Genomic DNA, 19,584 nt, shown 5'->3' with positions numbered 1-19,584 from the left:
TGCTCCTGTACCTATTTTCTATGTTTCTAAGCTGAAATATCAAGCAAACTTTAAACATTTTTAATTTTTTTTTTAAATCGTCACTTTTTTCATAATGGAGAAATGTGACATTCCACCGGTATTAAAAAAAAGTTTTTCAGGGCCGGAACTGTTAGTTAGCCGTCAACACCCCAGTTACACCTATTCCAACAAGGCTCAACATTCAATGGGTTGTTTAACAGCAATATTCGCACTGAAAAGCTCAAGTTTTCATCAGTTCCACTGATAGCTTGGGTTGTGGGGGGGAGGGGGGGGGGGGCACAGCGAAACCAGTGTTGGAGCCGTGAATGGCTGACCGTTACTTTAGGATTTTCACATTCAGATGCGCATGCGCTAAATTCTGAAGTTACGGTCAGTTGCAGAGGGATAATGATGGCGAATACTGACAGTTCGCTGCTGTTACCCGCCGCAAAATCCGGGGCATTAAGTTCGCAATCCTCCGTTTCTTTGAGCTAGGTCTCTGATATAATGGGAATAACAGTCCAATGTGCCAACTTGTGCCTGCAGCTCACCAACTTTATTTACGCACATGCACGCCAAACCCATCATGGACTGCGTAGCATTTGTCACCTACATGATCCCATACAATTTGCTGTGCCCCCCACTCCCCGTGCAGTCATTTGCCCAACGGTGCTGTGGATGTGCTCTAAACTGCACATCCCAAGTGGTCATCACCCTTACTGGAAACCGGTTTGACAGTGCTACAGTCCGAGGATTCCTGCACTGCCTGCTGGATGGCCAACTACTTACTGTCCTCTTGAACTTTCTGTAGATGCAGGGTGACCACCTCCTGGAACCTGCACTCTAGGAAATGCTCAACCTCCCGTATGTCCTCCAGTGACATACACAATGTTTTTAGTTTAGTATCCCCTTATTCCTATTTATTATTTATGGATAGTATTATTTAATGCAATTTGGATCCCTTTAATGTTGGCATCCTCTACTTAGTTCATTTTAATTTCATCCCCTTAGATCAAATTAATTATTCTGATTATATATGTATAAATTAATTGATTTAAATTAATTAGCACTTCCTTTCCCTCTGCACTAAATTCACACTCTCACCAAATTCCCGTCGTCACTCCATTTAGCAAGCCACTCCATTTAGCAGATTCACCCAGCTCCCTTACTTTAATCTGGTGATCCAGGTCATCACTAGCTGACTGAATGGGGACTTTTTCTTCTTTATTTTAGGCTTCAATTAGTTTTCACTACTTAGTTTATTTTTCATCCTTGCTTCACAACAGAATTTATGCTGGACCTTAGAAAAAAAAAATCCTTGCTGGATTAGTTCCCGATTGCATTTAAATCCTCTCTTGCAGTTTGTAAAACACATTAGGAAATGTCCGACTGCCTGAGATATTAGTGAACAGATAGGAAAGCTAGCAATGAAGAAGCAGGTTGGAAATCTCAGGAAGTGAACAACTGGCAAAAACCAATGTCATGGCTCAAATTAATTTTGAAAATGCTTTCAGCCACCATCTTGGTAACCAGAGGAAGTGTGTACTAAAATGAAGTTTCTATCACAAAAACCTAAGTAATTCCAAAAAAAATCCTCAACCTCACCCATAAAATTCTCTACATCCCGTTGGAAATTATCCAAAGTGTACTCCCAGAGGCCTCTTCTCTTCAAGACTTGACTTTTGCTCCTTTTCCAGGAATTATTTTGTACATTTAGGCCTTTCCTTTCACTATCTTTCACGTCTCTTCCTTTGAGGCCATTGTGCTACTGAGAGCTCAGCGCTGACTGCATAACAGATCATTCTCGCTTATGTCATTAAAATCTTAAAGTTGTTGCCTGGAGGTTCATCCTATGTGCTCTTAAAGCTGACAGGCCGATTCTCAAATCCTCCATCTCATTTCCTTTTTCCCATCCAATGGTGTCCACCCAGGCCTCCAACTCTACTCTTAGACACCATCAGGGAGCAATGCCACAGGAGATCTACATAATCAGAATCTGATCATCACAAAGCATAAATTCATTCACGGAGTTTGGATAAAGTCAGAAACCGTCAGTGCAAAATTTGGGCAGCTAAGCACTTTAGATTCCTGCCTTAAACTCAAAGGCAGACTTTTGTCATTCTCTACAAAACCACGGTGATCAGGTTATTAAGTGAACCTGGCTGGCCAATGATCCAACAGTGACCTGGAATAAGGTAGACCCTGCCTGGCTCAAGTATCGATTACTACTCAATTTCAAACTCCCATCGCCAAGCACATCTCCAAGCAAACTCAACCCCAACCCCAAGGAAATTACAGAGATCACACTGATTTCTGTAATAAACTCTGCGCAAATGCTTCTGAGACTATTAGGAATCATGAATATGTAGTGTCAAGCATAATTACGTTACTCTGATACATAGAACATTGTATCATTTCCCACCAATGGATGTATCAAACTCTATAATCTAGAACGCAACTTCTACTATTCTACTTTTTAAGTTGTCATTTTGGTAACAACCGTACAAGTCATACTGCTAATACTTTATTTGCAAATAAACACAAAAATATGTATATACCAAGCAGAATATATATAAATGCAACAAACAAATAAATGCACACAAATATACCAAACCAAAATAACCTGTACAACACGAGAGTGGAAAACCACAAATGTTGGAAATACACAGCAGGTTAGTCAGCACTGAGAAAGAGGAAAGAGCAGATTACGATGGTTTGGGTGCGTACACTTCATCAAAACCAAAGGAAATGATAAGGTAAGATTAGGAAAAAAAGGAAGGGGAGAGGGAGAATAACCTGGTACACCAATCACAGAGAAGGGGTAAATGGACTGAATGATCATAAACTGCTCGTAAACTGCTTAATATAAGGCTGTCAGATGATATAAAAGATCAATGAAATGACGCACAAATACAAAAAGGTCCTAAGAATGTAGAAATAGTGGAGGGTGAAGTGACATGGGAAACACCCACACCAACAAAACTGAAAGAATAAAGAAAGATAAAAATTAAAACAACGGCAAGTTGCAAACAATGTAACACTGGAAAACTGATTGCCGCCGCCTCCTCCCCGCCCTCTTTTTTCTATTTTTCCTTATTTTCTTGCATTTTACAGATCTTGACTAACCTGCTGTATATTTCTAGCATTTTCAGTTTAAGCAACAAAATGACAAATATTCAACAACTGACCAAAATGCTTCCATCCTGCATGTGCAGTAGCAAGATCTTAAACCGCCTAACATAACATAAGAAATAGGAACAGGAGTAGGCCATACGGCCCCTCGAGCCTGCTCCGCCATTCAATAAGATCACGGCTGATCTGATCATGCACTCAGCTCCACTTCCCCGCCCGCCCATTCCCCATAACCCCTTATCGTTTAATGAACTGTCTATTTCTGTCTTAAATTTATTCAATGTCCCAACTTGCACAGCTCTCCGAGGCAGCGAATTCCACAGATTTTACAACCTTCAGAGAAGAAATTGCTCCTCATCTCTGTTTTAAATGGGTGGCCCCTTATTCTAAGATCATGCCCTCTAGTTCTAGTCTTCCCCATCAGTGGAAACATCCTCTCTGCATCCACCTTGTCAAGCCCCCCCTCATAATCTTATACGTTTCGATAAGATCACCTCTCATTCTTCTGAATTCCAATGAGTAGAGGCCCAACCTACTCATAAGTCAACCCCCTCATGCCCGGAATCAACCTAGTGAACCTTCCCTGAACTGCCTCCAAAGCAAGTATATCCTTTCGTAAATATGGAAAACAAAACTGCACGCAGTATTCCAGGTATGGCCTCACCAATTCCTTATATATCTGTAGCAAGACTGACCTGCTTTTATACTGCATCCCCTTTACAATAAAGGCCAAGTTGCCATTGGCCTTCATGATCACTTGCTGTACCTGCATTCTATCTTTTTACATTTCATGCACAAGTACCCCCAGGTCCTGCTGTACTGCGACACTTTGCAATCTTTCTCCATTTAAATAACTTACTCTTTGATTTTTTCTCACACTTTCCAACGTTATACTCCACCTGCCAAATTTTTGCCCACTTAGCCTGTCTATGTCCTCCTCACACATTGCTTTTCCTCCCATCTTTGTATCGTCAGCAAACTTGGCTATGTTACATTCAGTCCCTTCTTCCAAGTCGTTAATCTAGATTGTAAATAGTTGGGGTGCTAGCACTGATCCCTAACCAGTAAGGACAAGTCGCTTCAACTAGCATAGCCTAAAATTTCATTCTTGGCAAGGACCAAATTGCCAATTTAGAAATTCTATACAAAACTTGCCTATTTTATGCCCTTTCCAATAAAATATCATTGATTGCCCTCATATTTCCACTGGGGGGGGGGGGGGGAAAAGAGAGAAGGAAGGGAACATTTAGCCTGCGGGCCCTTAGATGACAGCTTCCGGTCTGCCTATCGCTCCAGTCAGATACTGACCTCCCATGTGAGCCACTGATTCAAGACTGAAATGATTTGGTCACCCACTCGCCAGTACATAAATAAAGAATTCAACTAAAAAGGGTTACATTTGCTTGGTCCCAATATATCATCGGTTTTTAAGGTGTGGTCTGCAAGGTTAACATTCATATTCATTAACTTAATAGCACATTGTTTCTGTGGTTGTATACTAATTAAGTTTTCTACAATGATACCACAGGTTTTCCTCTGTGTAACAAAACTATTTTTGGAATGGAAGTTAGGACAGGGGGTTCCTGGAAATGTGTAGATATATGAAGTTGGTCACTGGGAATGTGCCAACAGTTGCAGGAGGTTCCCACACAAATGTTATGGGGAGAAAAAAATTGCTGTTCCTTATTAATCTCCGTCACATCTCCAATACAGTCCACACTGCCAATCACTCCATTTCACTCCGTGGTCCATCTCCACAACACTGTGCTCTCCAAGTTTCATTCCTCGCTGTCCCAGGAGTCACGATGTGCCCGGGGTTGGGGTTGCTTCTTTGCTATTTCCCAGGACTGTGCTACACCTTGGTATCATCATTCGTAAGCAGAGTTATTGAACACATGGCCGATAAATAGCAAATTCTGAAATGTTCATCACATAAACAAAATCAAAGTCACCCACTTTGGATCATGCTAGGACATGTGTTTCTCTGGCTCCAGTTCAAAAATGTCCCCAGCAGCCTGCTTGCACTGATTCAGGTGGTGTGCAAGCTCAGCATCCTGATTGGGCATGAGCTATCTTACACCACATATCTGGTCAGTTGACAAAACCCAATTTTGCCACCTCCAAAGCACTGCCTCAAACTCCTACACCTTTCCTCACATTTTGGAACCAATGCACCCATCTCAAGGATCAATTTCTTGAACGCTTTCCTAGTTGACATATCCTCTTTCACCCTTTAGTTAAGCCACAAAACTCTGCAGCCTGTATCCTCTCGCTCCCATACCTACCCTTGTTGACTCATTTAGTTCTCCATTTTCTAGCATATCAACTTCAAGATATTCGTCCTTGTTTTCAAATCTCTGCACACGATCTTCTCCAGCTGCTTGTCCCAGCCAACACCTTCCACTTCACCGACTCGGTTACTTTTCAACTTTGTTCCTCCACTCTGGCAGAGGATTACCCTTCAGCCATTACGTCTCTGCTCTTTGGAACACTTTCCCAAAAAAACCTTCAAAATCATTCTCCTTTCCCTCACTGCCCTCTTAAAAATCTCTCTACAACCATGTATTTGGCTCCCCTGTAACCCTTCCCAACTCCACCTTGTAAAGCCCTCAAACCTTTCTTCTATTTGAGCAGTAGTACATAAATGCAAATTGTTATTAAAAAAAGCATCAAACTACATCATCAAATTTAGAGCCATTTGATACTCAAAGGAATCACAACCGAAAAGGAGCAGAGGCAGATGCTGAACCAGAACCCTACAGCTTTCTGAATGTGCAATCAATATTTTGCTCATTAGAAATGAAGACAGTTTACTGGGTAAATGCACTATGTAGTGCAGTACTTAGCCCTAGAGACCAGATGGACTCAGGTTGGATTCCCATTAAATGACAAGGTACCTGCTCACCGCAGGAGTAGCAGCTGTGGGAGGAGTCAATTGGTCTCAGTACACCGAGGCTAATGAAACATTTAAAGGAAATAAATTAGCCAGAGTTTATGCTGCCGATTGCCATCCAGTGACTGGTGCTGATAAGTGCATCTATGTGGACAAGAAGGGCTGAGCTGTGATCCTCTGTACAGTTGCCGACCCTTACCATCGAGGCTCACACTTGAAGAATGGAAAGTTGGCTGAGATATCAGAGGACTGCTGGCGCCTGTGCAATTTTATCCCCGCAGCTTCAGGAAAGGAGAAAATTAGCAAAAAGAATTGGATTTTCGATATGAAGTGCCAGCAGCCCAAAAAATGCATTCTTCAGCTTACTAGGAAGTAAAAATCTACAATGGATGTATCTGTGTTTTTAATTTAAATAGTGCCTAGGGAGAGGCAGGTGGACTACAGTAAAACCCCGCTCAAGTGAACCTCAAAAAGCGCTCAACAAACTGAACGGCAGACAGCATACTCCCTGCTCTTTCTATAAACAGCCAGTCACCAAATTCCCTGTAAATTTTAACCAACTCTCCTACTCCACTGTAATCCCATGGCTGTGGAATTTACCCTATGCCTCGGAATTGACCTTCCTCTATTTTTTTTGCCGGTTTAAATATTAATACCCGCCATAAAAAAAAGGCACAAAATGGTGGCGGCCTCGGTTGAAGACTTCCCCTCTGGCTCAGGGAATTTCACATGGCATCAAAACAATCCGATTATCTGGCTTGGTGAGAATCTTGAACACCTGGAAATAGACAAAAGAAGCCTGCCTGAACACAAAATGGACAGCTCTTCTACACACAGCTCCACTGCTTCCAAAGACTTCACTGGGAGCTCTGGATAACTTGTTACAGCTCTTTGCTGTGTTTTTGTGTTCTGTCGTTAGAGGTTTGTTTTTGTATCTCTTTACTTTAAAGGTTATGGGCCCAGTTTAATGGTTTGGCGTGGCCTAATTTAGTAAAACGATTTAATGCGGTGTTTAATAGGAATTTTATTTATCTATTTATATTAATCATTTTAAACTGTTTTAGAAAAGTAGCTCGAGTTTTTTTTTAAATTAAAATGGCTAAACTTTTTTTAAAAAAATATTAACATTTGATTGCAACAGGATTTCAGCTAATGTTTAATTGTAATGACTGTTGACATTTGTTTAAAAAAAAAAATTGCTGTTATATTTCTTAATATAAACTAAGTTTAGAATGCAGCAATGTAAAGACACTGGATAGACCCGCCATAGATTCGAATTCATCTTGTCGTAGAATTTGTTTAGGGCGCAGTAGAAAATTACCTTCAGGTGCTGCGTTATAGTGATTCTGAAATACAAGCTTTCATCCTTATCCCAGGGATGAGGGACTTCAGTTATGTAGAAAGACTAGAGAAGCTGGGATTGTTCTCCTTAGAGCAGAGATAGTTATGGGGCGATTTAATAGAGGTGTTCTGATATGGAAGGTTTCCATGGGCAGGAGGGTTGGTAACCAGAGGACACAGATTTAAGATAAGTGGCAAAAGAACTAGAGGAGGAGGAGGAGATGAGAAGATTTTTTTTTTATAAACGCAGCAAGATGATCTCTGAGGCACTGCTTGAAAGTGTGGTGGAATCAGATTCAACAGTAACTTTTAAAAAGGGAATTGGATATATATACACTTGGAAAAGAAAATGTGCAGGTTATGAGGAAAGAGCAAGGAAGTGGGACTAATTGGATAGCTATTTCAAAGAGATGGCAGAAGCACGATGGGCTAAATGGCCCCCTTTTGTGCTGTATGATTCTATAAACTGACTAATTAGCCCTAAAAATGCCCACAATGCACCACTTTGACAGAAGTTATGCCAGAAACATAGACTTTATTCCTGTTCATTTTAGACAGGTTAACAAAGCAGTTTAAAAAAAAGTATATGGGATCCTGGGCTTTATAAACAGAGGCAGAGAGTAAAAAAGTCCGGAAGTTATGCCAAACCTATATAAAACACTCGTTTAATCCCAACTGGAGTATTGTGTCCAATTCTGGGCACCATGCTTTAGGAAGGATGTGAAAGGTTTTGAAGACAGTACAGAAGAGATTTACTAGAATTGTGTCAGAGATGAAGGAGTACAGTCACGTGGATAAGACTGGAGAAGCTGGGGTTGTGCTCCTTAGAACAGAGAAGGCCAAGAGGAGATTGACTAGAGATGTTTAAAATCAGAGGGGAAAGATTTAAGGTAATTGGCAAAAGAACCAGAGACATGAAGAAAAACTTTCTTATGCAATAGAAACATAAAAATTTACAGCGCAGAAGTCGGCCATTTCGGCCCATCGTGTCTGCGCCGGCCAACAAAGAGCCACATGGCTCTCGGTCAGCAGCCCTGAAGGTTACATATAAACCTATGAACAATGGCTGACAGGTAAAGAGCATTCGGCCCAACCAGTCTGCCCCACACAACTGCGATACCCCATGCATCGCAACATTTTACACTCCACCCCACCCGGAGCCATGCAATCTCCTGGGAGGGGCAAAAACAGATAAAACCTCAGGCCAACTGGGGAAAAAAAAATCTGGAAAAATTCCTCCAACCCATCCAGGCGATCGAAATGAGTCCAGGAGATCACTCTGGCCGTATTAGATTCCCTGCAGTACTTACCATCATGTCTGCGCCAACCAACAAGAGGTTATCCAATCTAATCCCACTTACCAGCTCTAGGACCATAACCCTGCAAGTTATGGCACCTCAAGTGCACACCCAAGCACCTCTTAAATGTGGTGAGGGTTTCTGCTTCCACCACCCTTCCAGGCAGCGAGTTCCAGACCCCCCCACAACCATCTGTGTGAAGAAGCTTCCCCTCAAACCCTTCCACCAACCACCCTAAACCTATGCTCCTTCATAATTGACCCCTCCACCAAGGGAAATAAGCCCTTGCTATCCACTATATCCAGGCCCCTCAAAATTTTGTACACCTCAATGAGGTCTCCCCTCAGCCTCCTCTATTCCAAGGAGAACAAACCCAACCTGTCCTCATAGCTAAGATTCTCCATTCCAGGCAGCATCCTTGTAAATCTCCTCTGCACCCTCCCTCTCCAGTACAATCATGTCCTTCCTATAATGCGACGAACAGAACTGCATGCAGTATTCCAACTGTGGCCTAACCAGTGCATTATACAATTTAAGCAAGCATTCCCTATGCCTTCTTAACCACCTGGCCTGCTATTTTAAGGGATGTGTAGACAAGCACTCCAAGGTCCCTTGTTTATCTACATTTCTAAGTGGCCTACCATTTAATGTGTATACCCTTTCCTTATTAGCCCAACCCAAGTGCATTACCTCACACTTTTCCGAATTAAATTCTATTTGCCACTGTTCTGCCCACCAGTAGATTGATATCCTGCTGCAGCCCATGACTTTCCTCCTCATTATTAACCACACAGCCAATTTTAGTGTCATCTGCAAAAATCATACCCGCTATATTCAAATCTAGATCATTGATGCATACCACAAAAAGCAAGAGACCCAGTACTGAGCCCTACAGAACCCCACTGGAAACATCCTTCCAGTCACAAAAACATCCGATAACCATTACCCTTTGCTTCCTATCTCTAAGCCGATTTTGGATCCAAATTGCCACTTTGCCCTGCTTAGGCTTTTAACTTCATGACCAGCCTGCCATGTGGGACCTTATCAAAAGTGTTGCTAAATTCCATATACACTACATCATAGACACTGCCCTCAGCGACCCTCCTGGTTACCTCCTCGAAAAATTCAATCAGGTTAATCAAACTTAATCTTCCCTTAACAAATCCGTGCTGACTGTCCCTGATTAATCCTTGCCTTTCTAAATGTAGATTTATCCTGTCCTTCAGGATTTTTTCGAATAATTTTCCCACCACAGGTTAGGCTGACAGGCCCATAATTACTCAGCCTATCCCTTTCTCCCTTCTTAAACAAGGGTACCACATTAGCAGTCCTCCGGCATCATGCCTGAATCCAAGGAGGACTGGAAGTCTCTGCTATTTCCTCTTTTGCTTCGCTCAACAGCCTGGGATGCATTTCACCCGGGCCTGGGGACTTATCCATTTTCAAAACTGCTAAACCCCTTAATACCTCCTCTCTCCCTATGTTTATTTCATCCAGAGTTTCACACTCCTCCTCGATAGCAGTATCTACATTGCCCCTTTCCTTTGTGAAAACAGACGCATACTCATTAAGAAGCATACCCACATCTTTCGCCCTCATGGTCTCTATGATCCTAGCCTTTCTTTAGTTATCCTCCTGTTAATATATTTATAGAACATCTTTGGGGTTTCTTTGATTTTACTTGCCAATAATTTATCACGCTCTCTTAGCATTCCTAATATCCTTTTTAATTTCACCTCTGAACTTTCTATATTCCTCCAGAGATTCTACAGTATTTAGCTGTCGGCATAGGACATAAGCTCCTCATAAGAACGTGTAGGTCCCTAGACATCAAGGGGGCTCTAGAATTGTTATTCCCACCCTTTTTCTTTATGGGCACATGTTTTGCCGGAGCCCTCCGGATCTCCTCCTTGAATGCCTCCCACTGTTCCGTCACTGATTTACCTTCAAGTAACTGTTTCCAATCCACTGTGGCCAAATCACTTCTCAGCTCAATGAGTGGTTAGGATTTGGAAAGGAAAGATTTGCATTTATATAGCACCTTTCACGGCCTCAGGATGCCCCAAAGTGTTTTACAGCCAATGAAGTACTTTTGAAATGTAGTCACTGTTGTAGGAAATGCGGCAGCCAATTTGCACACAGCAAGCTCCACAAACAGCAATGTGATAATGACCAAATAATCTGTTTTTAAGTGATGTTGATTGAAGGATAAATATTGGCCAGGACACCAGAAATAACTCCCCTGTTCTTCTTCGAACAGTGCAGTGTTGTGATCATTCTCGTCCACCGGAGAGGGCAGACGGGACCTCGGTTAACGTCTCATCCAAAAGACAGCACCTCTGACTGCACTGGAGTGTCAGCTTGAATTATTTTGTATGCTCAAGTATCTGGTGTTGGACTTGAACCCATAACCTTCAGACTCAGGCAAGGGTGCTACCCACTGAGCCACAGCTAACCACACTTTTGAAAGGATGTGAATGCTTTGGAGACAGTACAGAAGAGATTTAATAGAATGGTGCCAGAGATGAGGGATTAGTCATGTAGATAGATTGGAGAATGCACTGCCTGATAGAGAACTCTGTCCACCACCCTAAGGTGCACAGCTACGTGCTGCTCCAGGGAACCCATGCAGCCAGCTTGCCGGTATTTGAATGTAACAACCACACATGCGCATTTTGAAAAGGCCACTGAGGGCCAAAATTTTTTTAATAAAAATCAAAGGGAACATTGGCAATGTATACACATTCAATCCGGAAAGGCGGCGAACACCTCGAGTCTCTTCGCCGGGAGCACGCGGAAGCCAAGCACAAACAGCGGAATGAGCACACGACAACCCAAGCACCCCACCCACCCGTCCACCACCGTCCGCCCCACCTGTGACAAGAGACTGTCGGTCCCGCATTGGATTCATCAGTCACCTGAGAACTCATTGGTGTGAAAGAAAGTCATCCTCGACTCAGAGGGACAGCCCAAGAAGATACAGATTCAATAGTAACCTTCAAAAAAGGAATTGAATAAATATTTGGTGAAGAAATTGCAGAGATATGGGGCAAGAGCAGGACTAATTGGATTGTTCTTCGAACAAGCCGGCACAGTCTCAATAGGCTGAATGGCCACCTTCTGTGCTGTATTATTCTATATACCAACAGATGCATTTAAATATTGATAACATTTTCCAATTGCCTGCACCAGCATTGGCTCATCAGAGCAATCCACTCGAATCCCATACCATTTAATGGTATTTGAGTTTTTAATCAAATTTCTCGTGCCGTGATTCAGCTTTAATGTACACTTGCGGTAATACATTTCATATTCTAATAAACCTTTGCGTTAAAACAATTCTCCTAACCTTCACCTTTAGCTTAAATTTTATGCTTCCAGCACATGCTAAATTTTAAGAATTCCTCTACTAGTGGAAATTATCCTTTATTAGTTACCCTCTCAAATTGTCTCTTAATCTTCTCTACTGCAATGAATTCAGCCCTAGTTTTACAAATTATTTCATAATGATATTCTCTCATCACTAGTGAATGTACATTGTAACTTTTCCATGGCGACAATTCCCTAGAATAGAATGCTCAAAACCACTATCCTCTCACCCTTCACACCTAGCATAACAAAATCAAGCAAGGTGAATGCAATAGAAGTATCCAATGAGTATATGTTTGTTCTGTTAAATAAGCTTTGGGCAGTTTCTTGTTGGTAGTTCATATAACCCAACTACAGAGAACTTGGCATTTATCTTTGGCAGCAGTTAAAGCATATAAAGGACCATATAAAGGAATCACCATCCTGCATCTAACCCTCACTGCGCCTCATTGGAAGCATTGCCAACACTGGGCCCAGTAAGTGATACAGGTTTCCATTCCCGAATACTGGTGAGTTTCACCTGGAAGACAGAATCCAAAGCTTTCACCACTTATAGGTGAAGTACCGAGGATTAGAAGTGCAATCAAGTATCCAGTCAGTATTAGTATTACTTGTCCATGGACATAGACAATGGACCTTATAAAAATACAAAAACAAAGAATCCAATTTTTAAAAAGTTAGTTGAGCCAGCAGGTACTGACAAATTATTCCAGCACAAGTGTAAGGCCTATATAGTCTGTTTTGGGAATCTGATCCTTTTTATTTTTATTTGAACATGGGATGTGGGTGTCGCTGGCAAAGCCAGCATTTATTGACCACCCCTAATTGCCCTGGTGAAGGTGGTGGTGAACTGCCTTCTTGAACTGCTGCAGTATGTGTGGTGAAGGTGCTGTTAGGGAGGGAGTTCCAAGATTTTGACCCAGCGACAATGAAGGCCGGTGCCTAGGTTGATGCTGGGTGGTCCCTCCGGTTTTATTTTGGTATACTTATTTGTAACAGTTTGGTACAACATATTGGCTTGCTCAGCCATTTCAGAGGGCAGTTAAACACCAACCACATTGCTGTGGCTCTGATATAGTCACATATAGGCCAGACTGGGCAAGGACGGCAGATTTCCTTCCCTAACATTGTGAACATTAGTGAACCAGATGGATTTTTACGACAATCCGGTAGTTTCATTTTTAATAGTTTATTCCAGATTTATTTAATTAACAGATTTTAAATTCCCCAGCTGCTGTGGTGGGATTTGAACTCATGTCTCAGGATCATTTGTCCAGGCTTCTGGATTTCTAGTCCAGTTAAGATAACCACTATGCTACCGTATCCCTGCAGTTGACCATGTCAACATTTAAAGCATGCAAGGGGGTGGCAACCATGGATTTTGTGTCCCATCAACCTTACTTGGTACCGGTTTCATCCTCCTCTATCAACCTGGTGCTCCCTTTTCCACTTGTGTTTGGAATCTATCTATACAAAATTGTGAAGTGATTAAGATCTTACTTTAGAAATGCTAGATTTTCTTAGCTGCTGAACTCTTTTATAATTCCTCCTTATTACATGAAACTTCCCCCAATTTATTCCACATTCTTCTGTTGCATTTCCCAATTTTCTCCTTGCCTTATGTATTAAAAGCAAACAGAGCAAAAAAAACCACCCTGCTAGAATCTTTTACCCAACATCATATGTAGTGATTGTAGCAAAACAGCAGAAGTGAAAATTCCCAGAAAGAAAAAAGCAGCAAGATAAAAAAAAAAACATGTACCTTGTACTCAATTATTTTGGCCTATTGGAGAATTAGAAAAGGTCCTCGAGATCAGGGCAAAGTCCACAAATCAGGGTCTTGATACCCAATTTCGTTTGAAGAAAGCCCATAAGGCATCCTACCAAATGAAGCTTTAATATAATTCTACACCATAATTGCAGGCAGACAATGCACAGAAGCCAGATTATGTAAAAACACATTAAAATCGCTATTCAAAAGGAACATTTTTTTGTGGTCGAAGTACATGAATAAATATACATCTGCACCAAGATAGACTTAAAAGCAACCAGCTTTCTATGAAGCACAAGTTCTATACCGATTCTAAATAAAGAACTTTTTATATATTTGTCACCCGGATATCCCCGCTCCTCTAATTCTGGTCTCTTGAGCATCCCCGATTTTAAATCGCTCACCCACTGGCAGCTGTGCCTTCAGCTGCCTAGGCCCCAAGCTCTGGAATTTCCTCCCTAAACCTCTCTGCATCTCTACCCCTCTTTCCTCCTTTTAGACTCTCCTTAAAATCTACCTCTTAGACTAAGCTTTTAGTCATCTGCCCCAATTTCTCCTTGTGGCTTGGTGTCAAATTTTATGTTATAATACTCCTGTGAAGTGCTTTGGGATATTTTACTACGTTAAAGGTTATACATAAACACAAGTTGTTCTTGCAGACATGTCTGACTTGAGTTCTGAAGATCTAACTTAATGAATTGTAATGGAAACTGATTTGAGAAAATCCCTACTCTGCCTCTGCAACAAGAGGCATGTACAAAAGGGGAGATAACATAAAAATCAAAATATACTTTCAAAGAAATTAAAAGGTGACAAGTCAGGAAAATGTGAATTCCTCCAAAACACATGCTCCAACTGTTCCACAATTATTCTACATTACTAATCTTAGCCTTGATCAGTGGGAATTCAGGTTGGAAAAAAAAACATTTTTGAAGAATTCATGCATTGAAGATTTCAGTTTGTAAATGTCAAATATATTTCTAACCCATTGTACTGCAATGCAGTTAATAAATCAGTACAACTTCGTACCAAGCACAATAAATGGAATAAATGGCACACTGCAGCTTTGCTGGAAATGAGATTTTCATAAAACAATATTCCACTTTTTAAAAGCCAAGAAGTACCCCAAACTGACAAGGAAGGAAACCCCAATAATTCGCTCAACGGCAGCCATTTGTTTCCAAGTACCAATGTGTATTTGTACCTTCCATCAGATCATACTATTGACCTACATAAACCCAGTTACGCAATCACATAAAAATCGTAATGCAGCAGACTTCGACAACACTTCACTCGTCGCTGCTATTACGGGGGGAGGGAGAGGAGAAGAAAAAAAAATAAACAAACACGCGCTAACCCTGTCTGCCTTTAAGCACAAACCTGAATTTGAGCAAGAACCCTCCCAACCAGAAATTCTCCCTGTGTTTATAAAGAGCAGACGGAAGGGAACCAGACGGTGACACAAGAGAAAATACTAATTGGACTCAAAAATAATTCATCCAAAAATGTACTCATTTAAAAAAGGGAAACGGACCCCTCAAAAAAAAATCAGAGGAACAAAGACTGGAGTCATCAAAATGTAAAAAAAGAGTTACATTTCGTGCCTTTAAAATAATTCGGGCTCAGGGGAGGAGGGTTTGGTGTCGAACGATTTTAAATCACAGGATTTTGTTTTAAGTCAGTCAACGAGCCACAAAAAAATAGGTGCGGAAAATAAGCAGCTCCCAGACAGGGGTTGGGGTGGGGGGCTGTGCCCCAACTGGGGCCCGGGGAAAGCCTGGGCCCTCCTGCCTGGGACTCGGGTGCAACGCTAGGCCGCAGAGCCTGAGCCTCCGGTCCACTCCCAGCGGCGTCCAGCCACCGCGGCCCATCCCCGCCATCTCCCCGGGGGAAGGGGAGGGGAGGCCCGGCCACCTCCGCCCGCGAGCCTTTCGCACTCACTCATTCCCTCCCTCCCTCCATCCCACTGCCCTCACCTGCTCACACGTCGCGCTCAATCCGGGCCGCAGCGCTCAGACCGTTACCACCATTGTTAGGCGGCGACAAGCGGAAACAGGAAGTCGGTTGCCAGTCCCGCCGATTGCCCCATCCCCCCCCTTGCAAGGAGCCGCCGCCACCTGAAACTAGGACCCCCCCGCCCTTCACAACCGCTTGGCCGCGGAGAAAGGTTCCGGGCGGTCTCACTGCGCCACAGGTAAAATAATAACTTTTATTTGTATAGTGCCTTTAACGTAATAAAAGGTCCCAAGGCGCTTCACAACAGTCTTACCACACTTGACAAGGAAGGAAAAGAGAAAAAGCGGAAGAAGGAAGTGTAAAAGAGGTAAAAGGCTCGACAAAAGCAAGCTTCCCATCCACATCTCTTTGAAATTGCTCAGTTTCTCACATTACAACAGTGAATACACTTCAAAAAGTACTTCAGTTAGCTGTAAAGCGCATTGAGATGTCCGGTGGTCATGAAAGGCTTTGGTCTGAATTTTCGGTTGGATTGTGCCACTGTTCGCGCCCCGGAGGAGCGGTAAACGGTGTTGAAATGCTTACCACTCGGTCGGCCAGCTTCCAGCGCCCCGCTGGGAAATTCGGTGCTACCAGCTCGTTCTGTAGTTTCATTCAGATTATGACGACAGTCGTCGGGCAACGTCCCCGCTAGCGCCCCGGTCGCCACATTTAACATCCACCCCAAGTCATGCCTGAAAAACGGTCCCATGGTCGAGTAGGCGCTATTTGCAGCATATTTAAAGTGAGGGAGGAGGATCCTAAATCGGAGGTCACATTGACTGCTATGTTTGCGCGCAGCACATTGCATACACCTCAGACTTTAAAGCAGATTTATCTGCCTTTACAGGTTCCTTACAATTTCAGTGAAATAATTTAATGTGGGCATCACTAGTTCGCCAACATCTCCTACTCCATGCTCTTGTTAGGCGGTGTCAAGATAGAAGGGCTGTTGACCATGTCGGGCCACGGTTGGGGAAAGGCCGAAGCCATCTGGACAGGAGACCTTACTGCCGCCGCCCCCACCCCCCCCACACACGGATTTACAGGCAGCAACGCTCATACCTCCAGTTTTCTGAGGAGCAGTGTGTGACAAGGCTGTGCTTCTGAAAGGAAGTGCTGACAGAGATATGCCATCTCCTACAGGCAGATCTGTAGCCTCACATCGGCACCAACACTGCGCTGCCCATCGCAGTGAATGTGACTGTGGCGCTGGCCTTCTATGCCTCCGGCTCCTTCCAGGCTGCAGCAGGGGACATATGCAGCATCACTCAATACGCTGCACATCTCTTCATTCGCCACATCACAAAGGCTCTCTACGCCCACAGAATGGACTTCATAACGTTTCCAATGAGCAGGGAGAGCCAGAATGAGCGGGCATGTGGGTTTGGCAGGATTGCTGGCTTCCTGAAGGTTCAAAGAGCCATTGACTGCACACACATGGTCTTGCGAGCATCATTATACAATGCTGAGGTGTTTAGAAACCGAAAGGGATAGCACTCCCTAAACGTGCATCTGGTGTGCGACCACACGCAGCGCATCCTTGCAGTGAATGCCCACTATCCAGGGAGCGCACATGATGCTTTCATCCTTCATGGGAGCACTGTGTTATGAGTGTTTTGGCCACCATGGGAAGGGCACGACTGGCTGCTTGGGGACAAAGTATATGGCCTAGCCGACTGGCTGATGAACCCCCTCCCCAACCCCACCACAGAAGCTGAGCAGCGCTACAAAGACAGACATGCAGCCACCCGCAACATCATTGAACTGACAATCGGGGTACTCAAGCAGCGTTTCCGATGTCTGGAGCGCTCTGGAGGCAGCCTTCAATACTTCCCACAGCAGGTATCAGAATTCTTTGTGGTGTGCTGCATGCTACACAACTTGACCATAATGAGGAGCCAGGAATTGACAGTGGGGATTGCACCCCCAACTCAGGAGGAGGAGGACGAAGAACAGGAGCCTGGCGAGGCCCCGATTCGCCATCCATACCAGGAGGAGCACCATTCAAGGAGGAGGCAGCGTTGCGATGCTGCCGGACCAAGAGCCGCAGATCAGCGGCTCATAATGGATCAGTTCTCTTGAATGGAGGAAGCTGAGGGATGCAACTAATACTGACCACGCTATGTGCCACGATAATGGCACATCTCCGTTAAACGCTACAATGATACACAAGACACCAATGCAAAACGGTCAAAGTAACATTTTACTAATGACCCCAACGTCGTCGCCTCAAACAACAGAACCAACCCCCCACCGCCCAGCAAGTAACAAAACACAAGAATGAAGTGCAACAATGTAACTACATATTTACAGCCATTAATTACATTTGGAGCACATAGAATCATAGAATAGTACAGCACAGAAGGAGACCATCTGGCCCATCCAATCTGCGCCAGCTCTTTTGAAGAGCAATCCAGTTAGTCCCACTCCCGGGCCCTTTCCCCATATCCCTGCAAATTTTTCCTTCAAGGCTTCACCCAATTCCTATTTGAAGGCGATGATTGAATCTGTATCCACCACTCTTATCAGGCCGTGGATTCCAAATCCTAACCAGTCGTTGCGTGAAAAGGTTTTTACGCATGCCGCTTCTAGTACTTTGGACCCTTCAGTCATTGGATACAGATATATCACCAACGATGTCTTCGCAAGATCCTGTAAATCCCCTGGGTGGACAGGCGCACCAACATCAGTGGCCTCAACCAGCATTGAAGCACTGACCACACTCGATCAGCTTCACTGGGCAGGCCACATAGTTCGCATGCCAGAAACAAGACTCCCTAAGCAAACGTTCTATGTGGAACTCCTTCACGGCAAACGAGCCAAAGGTGGACAGTGCAAACGTTACAAGGACACCCTTAAAGACTCCCTGATAAAGCGCGACATCACCACTGACACCTGGGAGTCCCTGGCCGAAGATCGCCCTAGGTGGAGAAAGTGCATCCGGGAGGGCGCTGAGCTCTTCGAATCTCAATGCCAAGTGCATGAAGAGGTCAGGCGCAGGCAGCGGAAGGAGCGTGCGGCAAATCAGTCCCACCCACACCTTCTCTCGACGAATGTCTGTCTCACCTGTGACAGAGTATGTGGCTCTCGTATTGGATTGTTCAGCCACCAAAGAACTCACTCGGTTCCGAGGGACTGCCTATAATGATGATAATGACAGTTTCTCTTTATTTACTCTATCTAAACCATTCACAATTTTAAACATCTCTTATCAAATCTCCTCTTAGCCTTCTCTGTTTTAAGGAGAACAGCTCCAGCTTCTCCAGTCTCTCCATGTAACTGTAATCTCTAATCTCTGGAAACATTCTAGCGATGGTCAAAGTCGTCGATCAGACTTTGCCTGACATTTCCCCCTCCCCGCCACCCCCCTCACCTTCACCCCTCTCCCATGCCTACTGCTCCTCCTCAATGTGACCTCAGTGCGTAAAACAAGGCTACTTGCGGGCTGCTGTGTGGGGCAGACAGTCAAGGTGACCTACCAGGACACCCTGGACCAGCTCTGGGCCTGGAAAGCCCGGCTATGGACACCAGGGCCTCAGCATCGGCGGCGGCAGTCTGTGATGGCTCGGGTGTAGAGCGCAGTAGGTGCAAAGGTGGAGTGGCAGTGGTAGGAGCCCGAATGCTGTCATCTTGAGGAAGGACAGTGATACGTCCTTACTATACTGTATAAATGCACACTAGGCCCATGCTTGAGAGAAGGTCAGTCTGTGACCTGTCCTTTATACCATAGCATTCAAGTGAAGGAAGTGAGTGGAGCTTTCCCTTTTATATCTGAAGGTCTA

At 43.8% G+C, this 19,584-nt stretch overlaps 1 protein-coding gene across 2 annotated transcripts in view; it reads right to left on the bottom strand.

Annotated features, from left to right (window-relative positions):
- The window catches only part of rlim (ring finger protein, LIM domain interacting), a 73,494-nt gene extending 57,632 nt beyond the window's left edge, over positions 1 to 15,862 (bottom strand). Inside the window, exons 1-2 of one of the 2 annotated variants that reach the window (XM_070882782.1) lie at positions 15,781 to 15,833; positions 13,796 to 13,913 (exon numbers count right to left, since the gene is read on the bottom strand). The gene's annotated coding sequence lies outside the window, so the exon portion shown is untranslated. Of the gene's footprint in view, positions 1 to 13,795; positions 13,914 to 15,780 lie in introns of both variants that reach the window. The other variant, XM_070882781.1, reaches the window with a different exon arrangement.
- Between the last annotated feature and the right edge of the window lie 3,722 nt (positions 15,863 to 19,584).

This window comes from Pristiophorus japonicus, chromosome 6, assembly GCF_044704955.1.
Source record: "Pristiophorus japonicus isolate sPriJap1 chromosome 6, sPriJap1.hap1, whole genome shotgun sequence".
Lineage (NCBI taxonomy): Eukaryota > Metazoa > Chordata > Chondrichthyes > Pristiophoridae > Pristiophorus > Pristiophorus japonicus.
Note: the sequence above shows the minus strand (reverse complement) of the source record. Positions and strands in the feature narration are given on the sequence as shown.